This window comes from Macrosteles quadrilineatus, unplaced genomic scaffold (assembly GCF_028750875.1).
Source record: "Macrosteles quadrilineatus isolate MER2022 unplaced genomic scaffold, UCM_ALF_1.0 Scaffold_5__1_contigs__length_97177068, whole genome shotgun sequence".
Classification (NCBI taxonomy): domain Eukaryota; kingdom Metazoa; phylum Arthropoda; class Insecta; order Hemiptera; family Cicadellidae; genus Macrosteles; species Macrosteles quadrilineatus.
This window is the reverse complement of record NW_026542598.1, coordinates 4,231,053-4,250,128: the sequence shown is the minus strand read 5'-3', so window position 1 is coordinate 4,250,128 and position 19,076 is coordinate 4,231,053.

Genomic DNA, 19,076 nt, shown 5'->3' with positions numbered 1-19,076 from the left:
CATAGTTCGATCATGCTGGTTCGCGAACTCATTCAAGTTTATCCCGCCTTACACCTTCAAACCAAATTTTATCAAAATCTGACAAAAATTACTCAAGTTATCGTGCGGATGGACACATATATATATATATATATATATATATATGTATATTAATATATATATTAATTTATGTGTTCACGTAAGGGCTGCTGATATATTAAATATTTAAGTAAATAAGTACAACTGAGCACCCTGTATATTATATTTTATAAAAAGAAGTGACATGTTTCGGACATTAGTCCATTTTCAAACTTCAAAATACATTATACATTATGTCCCAAACATGTCACTTCTTTTTATAAAATATAATATACAGGGTGCTCAGTTGTACTTATTTACTTAAATATTTAATATATATATACAGGGTGACAAAAAAGTCTGGAAACGGCTTGATATCTTTTTAACTAAATTCGTTAGAAAATTCAAACCTTTCACATCAACTTATATGTATGAAAACTACTTTTTGCAAGTATTACCATTTTTTTACCTTCACCAGGGGACGGCCCACGAGGAGTAGGTACACAATCTTTAATGTAAGCATAGGTTGATATGCACATCATTTTAAAGGTCTGGTCAAGTGGAGTTTATTGCCGGAAACCGCGTCAAAAAAGGTTCATTCGTTACTAAATGGTGGCATTTCAAAGTTCTTGCGGAATATACCTGCAGAGGCCTTAGTAATGGTAAATACTCATAGTCAAAATTAGCTGGGAAATCTGAAACCCGTTTAAATTTGTTTTGAAGATTGAATAAACTTAGTCTATGGGCTAGTTGACTTTAAAATACAATTTTAGCTCTCAAGATAATGTTTAATACGAGTATTTACCAATATTAAGGCCTGTAAAGGTATATTCCACAAGAACTTTGAAATGCCGCCATTTTGTAACGAATGAACCTTTTGAGATGCGGTTTCCGGCAATAAACTCCACTTGACCAGACCTTTAAAATGGTGTGCATATCAACCTATGCTTACATTAAAGATTTTGTACCTACTCCTTACGGGTCGTCCCCTGGTGGAGGTAAAAACATGAAAATGTTTGGAAAAAGTAGTTTTTATACATGTAAGTTGATGTTAAAAGTTTGACTTTTCTAACGGATTTAGTTAAAAAGATATTAAGCCGTTTCCAGACTTTTTTGTCACCCTGTATATATAGATATATAAAAATTTGAACGAATGGTGTTTTTGGCCTCTGGGGACATCAAAATGAAAAAGTAAACGGCCCCGGGCCTAGGTCTTACCATGAGACCTACGGTAATAGCTACTTCCCTATAGGGAAATTCGCTAAAAGGTGTAAAAATTGTAGAATTGTAAACTGTAGTAGGTGTTAATAATAGTAGTCACGTCTTTTCCTAGCGAGTTTTCAATATAGAGAGAATACGCTATTACCGTATGTCTCATGGTAAGACCTGGGCGCGAGACTGATTTACTTTTTCGTTTTGAGGTCCCTAGAGGCCAAAAAACACCATCCGTTCAAGTTCATATGCATGTTCGTTAGCTCGATAACTCGAGCGAAAACTATCGACCGATTTCCATGCAGTTTGGTAAAAATGTGTAAACCTAGATTTATTCAAACTAGTTCAAGAACCAGTATGATTGGGCCATAGAAACAGAGGTTGATTTTGAGTTTATGGGGTAAAGATTGAGTTTTCCCATTTTTGACTCTATAAAAATAAAATTTTGCTATTTCCTAAACTATTCCGTAGGGTTCAAAAAACAAATAATTTAGTATTAGCCCATATAAATATACTAGATTATTTGTTAATTATTAAGGAGAAAATAAAAAAAAACTGTAAATTTAAAATTCCCATGAGTGGAGACTATAAGTAAACAGTTTGCTTGTTTATGAACAATCAACACATTTTTATGTCATTTGGCAAATTTGCTTAGTCGAAATTTTAATTAAAAAACCACACCATATAACCTTCTCTGTAGCGGAAAAGCTAAGTAGTCATTGTCAGCTAGTTAATTTAGTCATTGAGTAGTGGAAGTTCAACAACATTTTTTCAAAAGGTTTCTCAGCGGATTTCATTACTTTTATACCTCCTCACAACACAAAAAACCTCTACCGAAATCTGACTTGGAGAAGTACCTGATATTAGGGTATTTAAATTAAAATAATAATTTCTCCCAGAAAAAAATAGTTAAAAACATTATTGCTAGATATAGGGTGTAGTATATCGTTTTTAATGTTTACAAGGGTGGAGAAACTACATCTGCAACTTAAAATATAGTTTGACCTCATTATTTTGATCCCACAAAATGGCCACCAAAATACGATACATGGAGAAAACATTAAAATAAAATTTACATTTAAATATAGGGTGTAGTATATCGAATTCAATGTTATTATTATAGTATATTGAATTCCCTGTAGCGGAAAAGCTAAGTACTCGTTAAATTAATGTTCTGTTAATGGTGATCAGTATATCATGTTAAGGAGACGTATTTGTGGAAATTAAAACCGGGCAAATGGGAATTCGCTTAGTCTGAAGGTTTGCTGCGGCGGTATTTAAATTTTTACTCGTTTTGAAGTAAGACATTTTTGACCATTGTCTTTCATCTGAGACATAGATGTGACATACATGGAGAGTTGTACATTCGCGAGATCCAAAGCAACCACAAGTAGAGATTTGTTGCAAACTGTAGAAGATGCCAGAGAAGTCACTGGCCCGGTGTCAAGCCTGGTGTCAAGCCTTCGGTTACAGGCGAGGAAACAATCGTCCTTGATACTGATCCAATATTGACAATATATTGACAACTCAACTCTTCCTGGTGATGTATGAGTGTTAAAATAACTTGTATAAGTCTGGAATAAGTTAGACAGAAATAGTATAATGGATTATTAGGAAGGTTGTGTTCTCAAATGTGAATTTGAAAGGAAATTGAAAATCCTTTATGTAGGAAAAATTAAAACCAAAAGACCATTTAACCTTAAATGAATTCGAGGCATTTATTGAATTTGAAGTTGATGATGCTTGTCAATTATAAACGCAAGTCGAATGGACCTTGTATGAAAAATTTTGTTCAAACGGGCTGAGCTCGATCCAGAAATTTGAAGCTGTGGCATAACAGCTTGGAATTTGACAATAGATATACTAATATAATCGTAGAGATTATATTTAATACGCTAGGCATATTTTTGTCATAATTGTTTTGGAGTGGTGGTGCTACCGATCACTATGTTCAAGGTGTCGATAGAAAAGTCTTAGCATGTAGTTTTGCCATCAAACAAAAAAACTTTGGAATTCCATCAGGGCTCTGCCCCAGTGGCCTTCAAAGTTCCCATGTTATTCTTAGGGAGAAAATGTTTGTTTATATTTGAACAGATGAATACTTTGAAATTAACACTAATATTTGAAACAGATGGTTATACTAAAATGTTGCACAAAATCAAAACATAACCAAAAAACGTTCGACATAATGGAGACTATAAGACGTTGGCTAGGACGGCCAATAGGAGGAGGCCGACGAACTTTAACTGGTAGACGCGAACGAAATACAAATACTATTGTCGTTGATAGCCGAATACAGCAAGCATCCTTCCGTGCTGGGTTTAAGTGTGCTCTCCAACAGTCGCTTGAAGATTTCACATTCAATTTAGGACTGTTGGATGATCGCTGCATAAGCTGTTGATTTTGGAAGACAAGGAGTAGGGTAGGACTAATTTGAAAACAGAAGAGAGGAGATATTAGATGAGTGGCAAATGCGTTGGGAGCAGAGTGTTCTATGTTAACGTTTTAGAGGTAAACGTTCGTATATATAGCCTACCTAAAATCAGAAAGAGGCTGGAACAAGATTGGGAGATGGGCCATTATGAAACGCAGTTTGTCGCAGGACATTGAAAATTTCAAGGCGATTTTGTGGCTTTTTTGACATGGTGGAAGAGGAAGTATGTAGATGTGGAGAAATAAAAACCACGAGTCACGTATTTATAAATTGCTCATTTCAGGGGACAAATAGGTGAGAACAGGAGTAAGTCTTGGATAAGATAGGCCTAGGGATGAGAAAATAAAACATGATGAGTGACAAGGAAGCAATTGAGACGTTTAGTAAAGTAGCTAGGGAAATAGGAAAAGACAAAGGATACATACAGGCATTAAAATTTTAAAAATAAACAAACAACACTAAGAAAGAAAAGGGATGAAAACTTGCTCATAAAGGGGAGAGGAAAGGTTAGAGCGAATCTCAATGATCCCTATTGCTCAGGGCGGTATGGGGAAGGGAGTCGTGCTGGCTTTTGGACACACAATGTGTCTGGAAACCCAATGCAGCTATGAGTAAGGCTATTTTTGTAGAAAACACTATTTACAATAAATATTGATTATATCGATCTATTATGTACATATTTAGTATTTCCATAATATTTGAGTCGAATATTTTAAAGTCATCAGAAATTATGACTGTTATTCGTTTTAAAATAAAGCAGTAATACTTAGCAATTGCTCGAATTTGAGCAACAGGTACACTAGTTAATGATTGATAAGCCGAATTGAAGGTGTGAACTACACTCCTGTGCCGTGTCCATCTTTCAACACAAAGTCAAAACCATACGCTAGAGACTGGGAGTGTTTCTAAAGGAATCTAACTTGAGTGGTAACCTTGTTCTACCAACGCTGTTAGTTTGGGCAGGATCTTCAATCAAAGTTGGATTTTCTCCCATAAGATTAACATGGGGGAATCTAAAAATTTAATTGGAAATGTTGTCTCCACTAATTTGAGAACGGCTGTGCGTAGAAACTTGGTAGAGGTGTCCAAAGAAAGGTCTTGGTCTGTAGATGAGTTATCAAAATAAAAACGAAGTAAATTCCCTTAGGGTTTTGCCCCAGAAGCCTTTAAAGATCCCTCCACAGATTTGTTTACATTTTGGCCACGTGGATAATACCTTTTAATGAAACCGCTGTTAATTTTTAATTGTATTTTAAACAACACACATTTATTGGGAGTTACTATTGTCAAAAAAAAATATTTGCAATGTTATTTTCTGATTTTAATAGTTATTTGTGTAACTAGTGGTGAAAGTGGCACTTTGCTACACACGACAGCAATGTTTACTGATCTCGAGTGCAGCAAAGGCCTTTTTCACTCGTGTTACATATTATATTTTTCCTACAGTCACTATAAAGCATATAAAATAATTAGTCTTTCAAACACTATAAAACACGTTTTTAGGTTCAGCTGGCAACACAAATGGTGCCCTAGAGAAAGTAGTGCCCGCGGTCCGTATCACTCCGCTATTTTTCCACGGCAAGAAATGTGCTCCGCGTTTTGAGAATATAGTTCCGTATGTTTTTGTAATTTGAAGTAGTTTCCGCGCCAAAAAAATGCTTTAAAGGTATTTTCTTGTTTATTAAGATCGTAGGAATGTTTTAAAAACATTTAAAAGAAAAGTTCAGAAATACCGAAACTATAAACATGAAATGACAGGTTAAATCGTAGTTATAATAGTCAATCAGCTGCTCATAGTATTATTATCTTTAAGTGTTGCCAACCTATTTCCAAGCATACACGGATTACGTGCATAATAGAACCACGCTGTTTTGTGTTGTTTCGTTGGAATCCTGATGTGCGGCAAAGTATAAACCATACGGCAAAGTATAAACCGTACGGCAAAGTATAAATATGCAGCAATTAGCATCTTTCTGTACTATAAACAGTACAAGGAAGCCAACTTTGTCGGGTGACTGTAGGAAAAATGTATTTTCTTCTATCATGTCATGTTTTGCAATATAACGTTACATTACGAAATCTGTGGAAAATTCTTTTATCACAGTAACTCTTACAATTATTTCTTATTGAACTATCTTGTATATAGGGTGGCTGAAAAGTGACTTGCACCCCCCTTAACTTTTCAACCATTTGAGATATTTGAAATTGGTTTGCGGCAACCTTCTTAGATCAGAAGGGCTACAATAATTATGGTCAATTTTGAAAATTTTGCCCTTAGGGGTAGCGGGGATAAGGGGTAGCTCAAAATTTTCAAATGACAAGTATTGTCGAGTTTGGCATCATTTTACAGGTCTTGACGAAACATAAAAATTGACATAAAGAAAACCAAAATCGGCTCACTAATAACAAAATGGCACCCTATAACGTTTCAAATCCAAATAACCATGAGGGTGGCAAAAAAATTAACTTGCACCCTCTTTAACTTTTTAACTAATTGAGATATTTGAAATCGGTTTGCAGCAACTTGTTTGGATATGAAGGGCTACAATAATTATGGTAAGTTTTGAAAATTTTTGCCCTTAGGGGTAGCGGGGGTAGGGGGTAGCTCAAAATCTTCAAATAGCAAGTACAGTCGAGTTTGGTATCATTTTGTAGGTCTTGACGAAACATAACAATTAACATAAAGGAAGTAGAAATCGGCCCATTAATAACAAAATGGCAGCTAAAAATGATTGAGACAATGGTTATTGAAAGTAATTTTGAACTGCCATTTTGTTATTAATGTTCCGATTTCTACTTCCTTTATGTTAATTGTTATGTTTTGTCAATACCTGTAAAATGATACCAAACTCGACTATACTTGTCTTTTGAAAATTTTGAGTTACCCCCTACCCCCGCTACCCCTAAGGGCTAAATTTTCAAACATGACCATAATTATTGTAGCCCCTCATATCTAAGAAGGTTGCCGCAAACCGATTTCAAATATCTTAAATGGTTGAAAAGTTAAGGGGGGGGGGGTGCAAGTTACTTTTCAGCCACCCTGTATATTTTACAGGTTGGTCAGCCTTTTTCATCACTTTTGCCTATATTTTATCATATTATTTTAGACATAAGATCATCATAGGTTCATGAGATTATTGTCATACATGTTTTCAATCATTGGAAAAATCTTCTATTGTGTAATACAATACAAAACAATACAAGTGCAGAAGGCCACGGTGCCCGGATTTGAGCTGTGTCCATATTTTGCCATATTTTGTAAAATTAATAGTGGTTTATAGTAACTGGATAAAACATTTTACAATATTTACGTAGAAATATGTGCATGAGTAGTGGCAATATGATGGTCCTATGACACTTTAGGCACGTTTTCCCCATAAGAATAACATGGTGAGCTTTTTTTGACCACTTTTTTAAAAATCCAGCTCTCGGCCTATACAAGCCTATATAAATGTTCAATACCATTGTACAACACTATTACTATTTCAAATCCACATCCATTCACAAAATCGAGCGAGGTTTGCACGCGAACTCGTGCGCGCTCCCGGCTCATGGCATGCTCCCTTGGACATCCTTAGTGGAAATCCATGAGTTCTGGCTACTTGGGAACCCAAGCCATTTGACATATAATAAATCACCTTTTCTCCTAATAACCTTTTCTATCAAATACATGTCTTTATATTTGGTCTTTAACAATTCCTCTGTATAGAAGCCTCCCCTGATTATATTACCATTTTCATCTTTCAAGATATAAGTCACAGGCTTTGTATTCTTTACTTCTGCTATTGTAAATAGCTCCCCTGTCCAATTCGGGGTATATCCTTTACTAAAAACATGTTTATACTTGGAAATTCTCACACTATCACCTACCTTATATCTTGGCTTTTTAACTTGCACTACTTTAGAAGTCAACCTCTCATGCACATATTTACTGTTCTTAATATTCACTTGGTTAGGCTTCATTCCTATAGATCTATGCACCTTATTATTATATTTTCGAATTAACTTTGGAAGTAAATCCAACCATTTATAACTCCCCTGAGCACTAAATTCCCTATATAACCAATTCTTTAAAGTTCTCTGAAACCTCTCCACAATTGCAGCCTTAGTTGTAGAAAATGTGTGATAGTGATTAATATTTAATTGTTTCATTAGTTTGCTAAAATATTGATTAAAAAATTCTTTTCCATTGTCAGATTGAATGTTTTTAACCCCCTTTGGTAGAATGGTTTTAATGGCTTCTGTAACCACCAAACCCGTCTTATTCTTTAGCGGAGCAGCATAAGCTTTTTTAGAAAATGTATCTATTAAAGTTAAAATATATTTATTGCCAGAATTCTCTCTAGCATAGTTTTGCATATCAATTAAATCTATTTGTACAGTTTCGTTTATACCTAATACTTTAAAAGACCTTCTAATGAAATTCTTTCTTGCAGGCTTATGAAGTTCGTATGCAATTTCATTCATTTTTTATAACATCACTCTTTCCTTGTACTGTAAATATATTACCATTAGCCCCAATCAATAGATTATCTTCCATTCTTTTAAATACATAGTTTTCTGGTATATATGGTCTATTATCTATATACTTAAATCCACTCAAAGATGTGGGGTCGGCAACTAATAAATCAGGATTGTATTCCATCAAATTAAATTTTCTTCCTCCATATACAAATTTTGATCCATCATAATACATAGCTTGTGACATTAAACAAATATCATCTAAATATTCCCCCATTGGCAGATTTCTTATATATTGTTTTTTGGCATCCCAACATTTTTCTTTTTTATCAAAAGTTATAGTCTGTTCTTTTGTAACACAGTCAGTGTCATCAACGGCAGGTTTAACACGTACTAACCTTTTATTATTAAAATCCCAATAGCCTGCTTCCATTTTTGGAACTTGTGAAACATTCACAGCATCCTTACTATCTGTACCTTCTATCAAATTGCTAAGTTTCTGTTTCTTAGCATTCCAAACACCATTCTCTGATTCTAAAAATTCATAATTATTATCGTCTTGTACAAATTTACCATCTTCTTTTCGTATTAAAGTCTGTTGTAAAGTGGGCACATCATTTAAACTTTCACCCTTTTCTACATTAGTAATTTTCCGTTTCTTAGCATTCCAAACACCATTCTCTGATTCTAAAAATTCATAATTTTTATTGTCTTGTACAAATGTACCACCATCTGTTCGTATTAAAGTCTGTTGTAAAGTGGGCACATCATCTAAACTTTCACCCTTTTCCACATTAGTAATTTTCTGTTTTTTAGCATTCCAATTTTTATTCTTAGATTCTAAAAACTCATATTTAGTTTTACCTTGTAAAAATACATCACCTTTTCTAGTTAATGTCTGACCCAAAGTTGATACATCATCTACAAACTCCCCATCTTTAACATTACCAATTTTACGGTTTAAACAATTCCAACTATCGTCTTGTAAATTTAAAGTAGGTTCATTACTAGCCCTGGGTTCTGTAGGCTTATTATATGGATTATATAAACGATAAAATTTATCTATAAACATATTTTTATTTAATAAATAATTCCACTTTCTCTTAATTCCTCAATAATGGAATCTATTTCATTATCCACTCCTGAGTTACCGGCTTGGCGACTTAGCCAAAGAAGTCTTAACCTATCTACAAGCTCATTAGGATCATCCCAATAAATATAGTCTATTTTATTACCAGTCACTTGTCTCAAACCTTCACCAACAGATTTAAAAAGAGGTTTAATTATATTAAGATATTTAGTATGTCTATTACTTGAAATTGGTGCACCATCTTTGTAACTCTTTAAATGTCCATTTGTGGCTTCCAAAATCTCTTTATAATTTTGCAAATCAACCTGAGTATAATCCTCAGGTTCTTTTAAAGTTAACAACTGCCACAAGCCTTTTGTCCCCTTGTAGGTTTTATTTGCAACTGTGACATCATCATTGGCAATATCAACTTCCTTATTTCCAATAAAAAATTTATTTGCTTCTCGTCTAATACCATATGTAGTGTCTGTCATACTACTTTTACTGAGGTAATTTCCTAAATAGTCTGATGCTAAAAGACCAAAATCTAATTTCTGTGGAGTGGATTGCTGTAATGGTTGTAATGGTTGTAATCTTGGTATCATTGATATTCTAGATGGAGTCATTGGGAGTATCTCCATTTGAGGCCTCTCTGTTTTGCCAATAGCTGTGATTTTTTTTAATTCTTGTAATGGCTCTATTAAAGGTTGGAATGTTTGGAACCTCTCTTCAGCCTCTAGAAACTTGCCACGTTTTAAAGCTCTATATTTCTCTCGTATTTGATTTGCAGAGTCAATCAATTCTTGTTGAATGTTTTTCATCTTTTATTTACATTTTATTTATCTCATTTGACAAAGGATTGTACTCAAACACTTTATCATGTATTATCAAACAATATGCAGATGTATTTGCTGGCACATTGTCTGCAGTTTCAATCTCTAATTTAATATCAACAATTCCTTCCTTCACTGTTTCATTCTGTCTAGAACAGTCTATTATAATTAGTGGATATTTCTTCATAAACTCAGCCCTACTAATCATAGGATCTGGGATAGTATTATAGTAAGTCTCTCTAAACCTCATAAACATCTCATAAGCTTTAGAGACATCTCCATTTTCAAAGTCAAGATTTAAATCACTATAAGGATAATATTCAGAGTTTAGAAATACTTTGAGATTTTTTAATTTACAGTGATCAAATTCGTCAGTTCTTTTTCGTGCACTATTATCCCTAGCTGTTTGGAAACCAAATATAATATACCTAGGCTTCTCCAAACTTGAAGATGTCTTTACTGACCATGTATGTCTTGTGGTATTGGGATATGATGGAAGTTCATGCAACTCTAAACTTCTAAATGCAATTTGCAAATTTTTATTTTGCAATAACATCTTTTGTAATTGTAACTTCTCCCCATCTGATGGTATCACATGTGGCATGACCCATTGAATAGAGTTAAGTGTAATTTTGGGAATTGTATCAGCAGTGCCACTGGCTGGAGCACTAGTGGTTGTTAATATACAATTCAAATCATTTTTGGATCTTTTCAACACCAATTCTTGTTTGACATTTACTAATACCTTATTAAAATCCTCGAATACACCCATTAACAACTCTAATGGCAAACAAGTACTGAACTTGCCACCTTTATGGAACTCTTTTAAATTCGTGTCAGAATCAAATGCTACATTTGACAATTTAGTAGTTTTATTGTAAGAGCTCAATATTTTCATAAGACTAGAAATTCCTGGGTTTCTTACAATGTCTATTTCTTTACCTGCAACTTCGTATCTAATTTCATCAAATAAGAACGCAAATGCATTATTTATAAAATGACCTTTATCATGATTTTCAATTTCTCCCTTAATATACAGATAACTCCTACATGGGAGAGTTAGCAAATCTTGATTATTAATACATATTCGAATTTCATCAGAATTATTTATTGCCAAAGTGTTGTGGGGAACATAGGAGTGATTTGTAATTTTAACCACACTATCGTCGAATTGGGATTTCCCTGTAACGTCTAGAAAATCTTCCATTTTTATTAATAGAAAATTTTAACTTTAGTCCTATTGACTTTAGGAACCTAGCATTTTGTACACTTATAGATAAATTCTTATAAATTCTCATATCTTTTTTATATGACAAGTAATTGTAGTTTCTTCTCCGTTAAAGTCAATTGCCTTGTCATGTTGATCGGCAAATGTAATACTGACAACATCTAAACTTCTCTTATTTACAGGAAAATATATAATATTTCTTGGAACTTCAATAATTTTGTAGCCAGGAGGAGCTTCTGGATAAAAGCTATGTATGGTGTGTGATTTGTTGCCATTTAAATAGGACCCGTTTGCAATATTACATTTTACTCTAATCACATTTACATTATTAATGTTTATTTTATTTGTAGATTCAAACTGAACACCAGGAGTAGAAACACCTTTAAATCCCAATAAGACAGACCCTAAACATGGTTTTGTAAAATCAAACACATGGCTAGAAAGTAATGTCGCTTTCATAGTTTTATTATTAGCTGTAAGGAAAAAGTCTGGGATTTGCTTTTGAATTTCCTTTGCAAGCTCAACCACCTCATATGTTCCTTCAGAAATTTCTATTGTAACTGGAGCATTGTGATCATAATAGAAAACATCATCACCTTCTCCAATGGTTAATTTGTTGCCTTTAAGTTGATTTAATTTTGGAATAAGCCCTTTGAATAAAAGTTTGGATTTAGTATTAATTAATGCGTCTCCATTTTTATCTATTATAACTTTAAGTTTACCATCTAATAACTGGTTTAAATCATCAACTGAGATATCTCCTTTTGGTAATGTTTTTTTCTCTACTTTATAATATGTTAAAGTATTTAGAGGTTTTTTAACATTAAATATAGAATTATAACTTTGAAAATCTACTAATCCAATTACATAATCATCATTTAATTCTATGGGAGGAAAGAACACTGACTTAAGCTCTGGCTCTGTACCCGAAAATGTTATAGTAAATGAATCCATTTTTATAAACAAAATTTTTTTATGAATGATAAACATAAAATTCCACAAATAGAACTATTTAAATCTTGTATTTGATCGGTTGTATAGAAGATTTTATATCCCTCAAAATATTTAATTACTTCTTTTGGAGGTTGGATTCCAAATGGGTCAAAATAAATTACAATATCTTTATTTTTACGATATGCTGTCCAATGTGTGCCAGATGAGCTATCTAAATTAACTATTCCGCACTCTTTTACTCTTGGTTTTAGATTTTTTAGCTCGTTTTTTAGGTACACCCCCCTGAAGTGAGGCACGTCTTTTGCGGCCTCTAACAGCTGGTAGTTGTCCATCTTTTTTATTAAATTTTAATCCCATTCCCATTTTTGCTTTTGCCTTCATCAAATTTGTCACGGCATAAGCAGCAGCTTTTTCAGCAAGACTTGCGTCCTTGGCCGTAACTCTAGTCCAAGCTAAGTCTGCTAATCTCATGTCTGCTTTGTTCCGAGCAGCGGTATCGGGATTATTCATGTAGAATATGTCATGCTCTTTACAATAAGAGTCTAGTTTATTTTTTGGAGGTACATTTTTGGCTAGATTCCCACGTATATTCGTTCCAGGTCCAGTACTGATATGATGGTATGTGAAGTGGGAATGGAAGGTTATTTATAAGAGTATTCAATAACCCTCGACCCCTGTAAGGCTTTAGGAATAAACCTTTGCCCTTTTTACATGTTTTCTTATTATCATTTTTTACCATTTTTATTATATAAAAAATGTCTTTTATTCAACAAAAACATAAATTTAAAATAGTACATACTAAGGAAAATATACCAAAGAAGTTGGGTCTATTTCCTACCAATATTCGATGTGTTATTTGTGGTCCAAGTGGAAGTGGGAAGACGGTTGTAATTTACAATTTAATTGTAAGAAAGGAAGGATTAAAATTTACAAACTTATATTTAATATCTAAATCTTTAGAACAAGAAAAATATAAAAAAATAATTGAAATATTTAGTTTGTGTGACGAAGTGAAATTACACACGTTTACTGACTGTGAAATCACACCAAATGATGTAAAATCACAGTCAGTTGTTGTATTTGATGACATAAATAGTCCAAATATTACACAATTTTTCTCAATGGGTCGACACAAAAATATTAACTGTTTTTACTTGTGTCAATCTTACAGCAAAGTACACAAACATTTACGTGATAATGTAAATTTCCTAATATTATTCAAACAAGATGATTTAAATTTAAAACATGTATATCACAATCATGTTGGTAATGACTTTTCATTTGACCAATTTAAAAATCTCTGTCATCAATGTTGGGATAAAACTAAATATGGCTTTTTCGTAATAGACAAAGAAAGGTCAAAGAATAATGGCAAATATAGATTTATGTTTGACCAATTCTATCAAGAGGATGGTAAGGGTAAATAAATAAAAGACTTTTATCTATGAAAGTTTTTTAACATTTGCATTTATTTTATATCTACACATACAATTTATGTTTGATCAATTTTATAATGACCAAGAGCAAGAGTATTGATGCCATCTTCCAGAATAAACCTCTTGTCATCGTCAAATGATAGTACTTTCTTGTTCATGGTCAAGGTTTGAAGATGATGATTTGTAGATTTAATTCTCGTCACATTCTCGTAGTAATCTTGCCCAGTTGCAAGACAGTTCAAATAATGTTGATGTCTGAGGAGATGTTTTACTGTAGCACCATCAGCTCCCTTAGCTTTCTTCACCTCTAAAGCTTGCTTGTCTTCTTCATATAACCATTTTAGAGGAATGTAAGAGTATAACTTTGGTCTTAAACCACAATATTCATACATAATATGACCATCCAATTCGTCTTTAAACTTTCCAGTGACTTTTTTATTTTTATCAGAGTATAAGAAATGGTCTTTACTATATCCAGAGGTATCAAAATAGTGCAAGTCACATTCTATTTCCTTGTAAAAGTCCTCTGTAACTATAGCATACATTAAAGAATCTGTATCTGTCATTAGAAATCTTTTATTCTTAAATTTTGACATATAATTATAGTGGAAATCATACATTATTACTTTACTAATATCCAAAATGGTCATTCCCAAATATATTGGTTTATTAAACTTTACAACTAATTTATTTAAATGTATAGCATGTAAATTGTTATCAAACTTTTTGCTACAATCAAACCTTGGATTAGTGACATATTTTGTTAATAGTGACTCATCCTTGAGATATATATCACGAAACTTTCGTTGATTCATAATTGTTCGACCAAAGAGACTATTATTTAACAATTTGTAAAAGTCTTTTTCGAAATCATTATTAGCACTTTTTCGTTTTTCAATATTAAAATTAATATAGGGTGCAAGCCATTTTGATTGTCTAAATTTTAAAACTCTATGGTATTTTGTAACAACCAACCCCAATTCCTCATATTTTTGTAATGCTTTATAATGTAAAATATATTTAGTTTTGTCATTTAAATTTGGTATTAATTTCCCATTCATTTTCTCTGGTGCCAATGGATAGTCATTATGTAAATCATGTAAGCTTTTATCATATTTTAAATCAACTTCTAAAATGTAACCAAACTCATAATTTTGATTGTATTTGTAGTCTATCTCATTAGTCCAACGGAATTCATCCACAGGCAGTGGCTCGCACATTGCTGTAGAGTATAGCGAGTTACAATCTAAATATATTAAATACACACTCTCTTGATTGGGATCATAGTGTTCACCCATATATCTATTATTGGCTTTAGCATAACGTGTGGAAATCATACTGACTCCTCCTCTGATTGCACTTTCTATGAACAAATGCATGTCAATATCTTGAAATAATTGTAATTTTATACCAGTCATTCTAAGACAGGCCTCCCATGTTAATCCAGGAAGTGAATACATATGTACGGGGTCAAGTTTATAATCCTTTAAACACAGGTCTCTAAAAGTCTCAAAGACATCAGCCAGTAGCAATACATCTGTTTTAAGATATAAATCATGATATTCTTGTAAATTATTTATATTAAAATGGGTCCAGACATTTTTAGCATGTTCATATTCAATGGGAGAGATATGTTCTTTAGTTAGAGTACTGTAAAATGCTTCAATTGGGGGTAGAGACTCAGCAAACTTATCTGGTCCCGTCATATATTCATAGGGAAATACACCTTTACGCTGTAGTAGAGGATTGTCTATGAATCTAAATGTATTTAAATTGGAAGCCAATTTATATAATGGAAGTGACAGAAAGTTATAGGAATCTAAAAATATTAAATCATCAACAGAGAATGAAATGTACTTTTCCATATCTTTGGCTATGCAATTTAATTTACGATCATATTTTCCCAAGTGTTGCATTATTAAATGTCCATCGTAATTTTTCAAGTTATGGAAGAATACTGGGATTTTCTTTGTTACTTTATAGTTTAAATTACAATCATTGTGGGCAGCTCCACGGTATCGGCCAGATGAATGACAATGATCTCGCACCCTATCAAAATATAGGGGTTTTTCACAAATATGACAATGCGTTGAGTTTTGGAAAGATGCCTCTTGTTCAGGAGTCATTACAAGAGGAATATATATCGACATTTGACGTTTAATGAAGTCATAAGTCTCAAATAACCTTTTGAAAAATACATCCATAACATTTGCACCACTATATAACTCTTCAGAAATAATCTTAGAATCTCTCACTACAACAAATGCAAATCCAGATGGAATATGGTTGTTAGAGTTTATAAAGCACTCAAAATCAGCATAAATTACAAATGGGGCTTTAAGTTGATATTTATAATTTTTAAATTGTAATGTATCTTGTTTCGACATTTCCACTCGTTGGGCATCAAAGTTTTTACAATATGTTATATGACGTTCTAATTTATCATTAGTGTAAAAATGTTGCAAACACAACTTGCAAAAATGTTTCTTATTCATATGTTTTGTAGAGTGGAACATTAACTTATTAAAATCACAAATTAAACAGTAATGTGATGTACGACCTTCTTGTAATAATAATAAATCTATATGAGTATTACTATTTAGTTTGGTCGTTCTTAATGGATATATACATTTCTGGTCTTCAACTCCAAATACATTAACACTTATATTATTCTGTCTTTCGAATTTATCTATATCAGATATTTTTACGGGATATTTTATATTTGTCATATTCAACTGTGTTTCATAGGGTGCATAGCTAGAGACTCTTTTAACATTTTGATGTGTATTATTCATTGGATATAAAGCTGCTAAAATTGACCAAAGGAAGCATTTATTGTCTGATTTTTTTATATTTAGAACTGCTTTTGTCAATTTAATACTTTCTGGTGTGGGGATATATGACTTTGGAGTTAGGGGCTTATACTTATAAACATGCAGTTGCCAATATTTAGTATGATCATATATCCATCCACTGCCTTGGGCTTGATATTTGTGCATGGATGCATCAATCTTTAAAAGTGCATTTTCAATTTGGTGTATTAAATCTCTTTTCTCAATAGTTAAGGTGGTAAGGCTTCTAAAATCTGCAATACATTCTTTTTCATTAACTAATTGCCCATTTTGATCCATTGAATATTTTATAAATTTAATTCTCCTTACTAAAGTCCATTTTATCGGAAGAGGACAAGACTGAAGAGTATTTTTAAGTTCAGTTCTAATCGATTCACCAACAAATTCAATCATTGTATATGGACAATTATTGCAAGAATTGACATGTCTTTTAAAATGACCAACCACATTTTTCTTACAAAAATTACAATTCTTATGACTTTGTAATATATGCGATTTTAGAACCACATTATCATCACAGATTAAATCACATACCTTGCACAGTTTCACCTTCATTTGATGTACTAGCTTGTAGTGGCGGACCAAATTGCTCTTCTTGGACAGCGAGGCGGAGCAGTGTTGACAGGTCGGCATCACGCACGAGAATGAAATATCACCCAGATGCCACTTCTATATATAGGCTCATCCCCGGTGACGTCACAACCTGGGGATTCCCCAGTCGCATGACCGCTTCACTTGGCCCTTGTGACAGTGCCCGTAAAACTATCTAAAAACGCTTATATCTCGAAAACGGCTTGAGATACGGCAAAACGGTTGAAATTCTGGCAAACGTAGTGGGTGTCAACTTTTGATTATAAACAATATTACAACATAAAAAAATCAAAAAGTAAGAAAAAAATTTAACATTATTTTATATGGGTACAAATAAAATTTACCATGAAAAATCGTCTAAGTCCGTAAAACTATCTAAAAACGCTTATATCTCGAAAACGGCTTGAGATACGGCAAAACGGTTGAAATTCTGGCAAACGTAGTGGGTGTCAACTTTTGATTATAAACAATATTACAACATAAAAAAATCAAAAAGTAAGAAAAAAATTTAACATTATTTTATATGGGTACAAATAAAATTTACCATGAAAAATCGTCTAAGTCCGTAAAACTATCTAAAAACGCTTATATCTCGAAAACGGCTTGAGATACGGCAAAACGGTTGAAATTCTGGCAAACGTAGTGGGTGTCAACTTTTGATTATAAACAATATTACAACATAAAAAAATCAAAAAGTAAGAAAAAAATTTAACATTATTTTATATGGGTACAAATAAAATTTACCATGAAAAATCGTCTAAGTCCGTAAAACTATCTAAAAACGCTTATATCTCGAAAACGGCTTGAGATACGGCAAAACGGTTGAAATTCTGGCAAACGTAGTGGGTGTCAACTTTTGATTATAAACAATATTACAACATAAAAAAATCAAAAAGTAAGAAAAAAATTTAACATTATTTTATATGGGTACAAATAAAATTTACCATGAAAAATCGTCTAAGTCCGTAAAACTATCTAAAAACGCTTATATCTCGAAAACGGCTTGAGATACGGCAAAACGGTTGAAATTCTGGCAAACGTAGTGGGTGTCAACTTTTGATTATAAACAATATTACAACATAAAAAAATCAAAAAGTAAGAAAAAAATTTAACATTATTTTATATGGGTACAAATAAAATTTACCATGAAAAATCGTCTAAGTCCGTAAAACTATCTAAAAACGCTTATATCTCGAAAACGGCTTGAGATACGGCAAAACGGTTGAAATTCTGGCAAACGTAGTGGGTGTCAACTTTTGATTATAAACAATATTACAACATAAAAAAATCAAAAAGTAAGAAAAAAATTTAACATTATTTTATATGGGTACAAATAAAATTTACCATGAAAAATCGTCTAAGTCCGTAAAACTATCTAAAAACGCTTATATCTCGAAAACGGCTTGAGATACGGCAAAACGGTTGAAATTCTGGCAAACGTAGTGGGTGTCAACTTTTGATTATAAACAATATTACAACATAAAAAAATCAAAAAGTAAGAAAAAAATTTAACATTATTTTATATGGGTACAAATAAAATTTACCATGAAAAATCGTCTAAGTCCGTAAAACTATCTAAAAACGCTTATATCTCGAAAACGGCTTGAGATACGGCAAAACGGTTGAAATTCTGGCAAACGTAGTGGGTGTCAACTTTTGATTATAAACAATATTACAACATAAAAAAATCAAAAAGTAAGAAAAAAATTTAACATTATTTTATATGGGTACAAATAAAATTTACCATGAAAAATCGTCTAAGTCCGTAAAACTATCTAAAAACGCTTATATCTCGAAAACGGCTTGAGATACGGCAAAACGGTTGAAATTCTGGCAAACGTAGTGGGTGTCAACTTTTGATTATAAACAATATTACAACATAAAAAAATCAAAAAGTAAGAAAAAAATTTAACATTATTTTATATGGGTACAAATAAAATTTACCATGA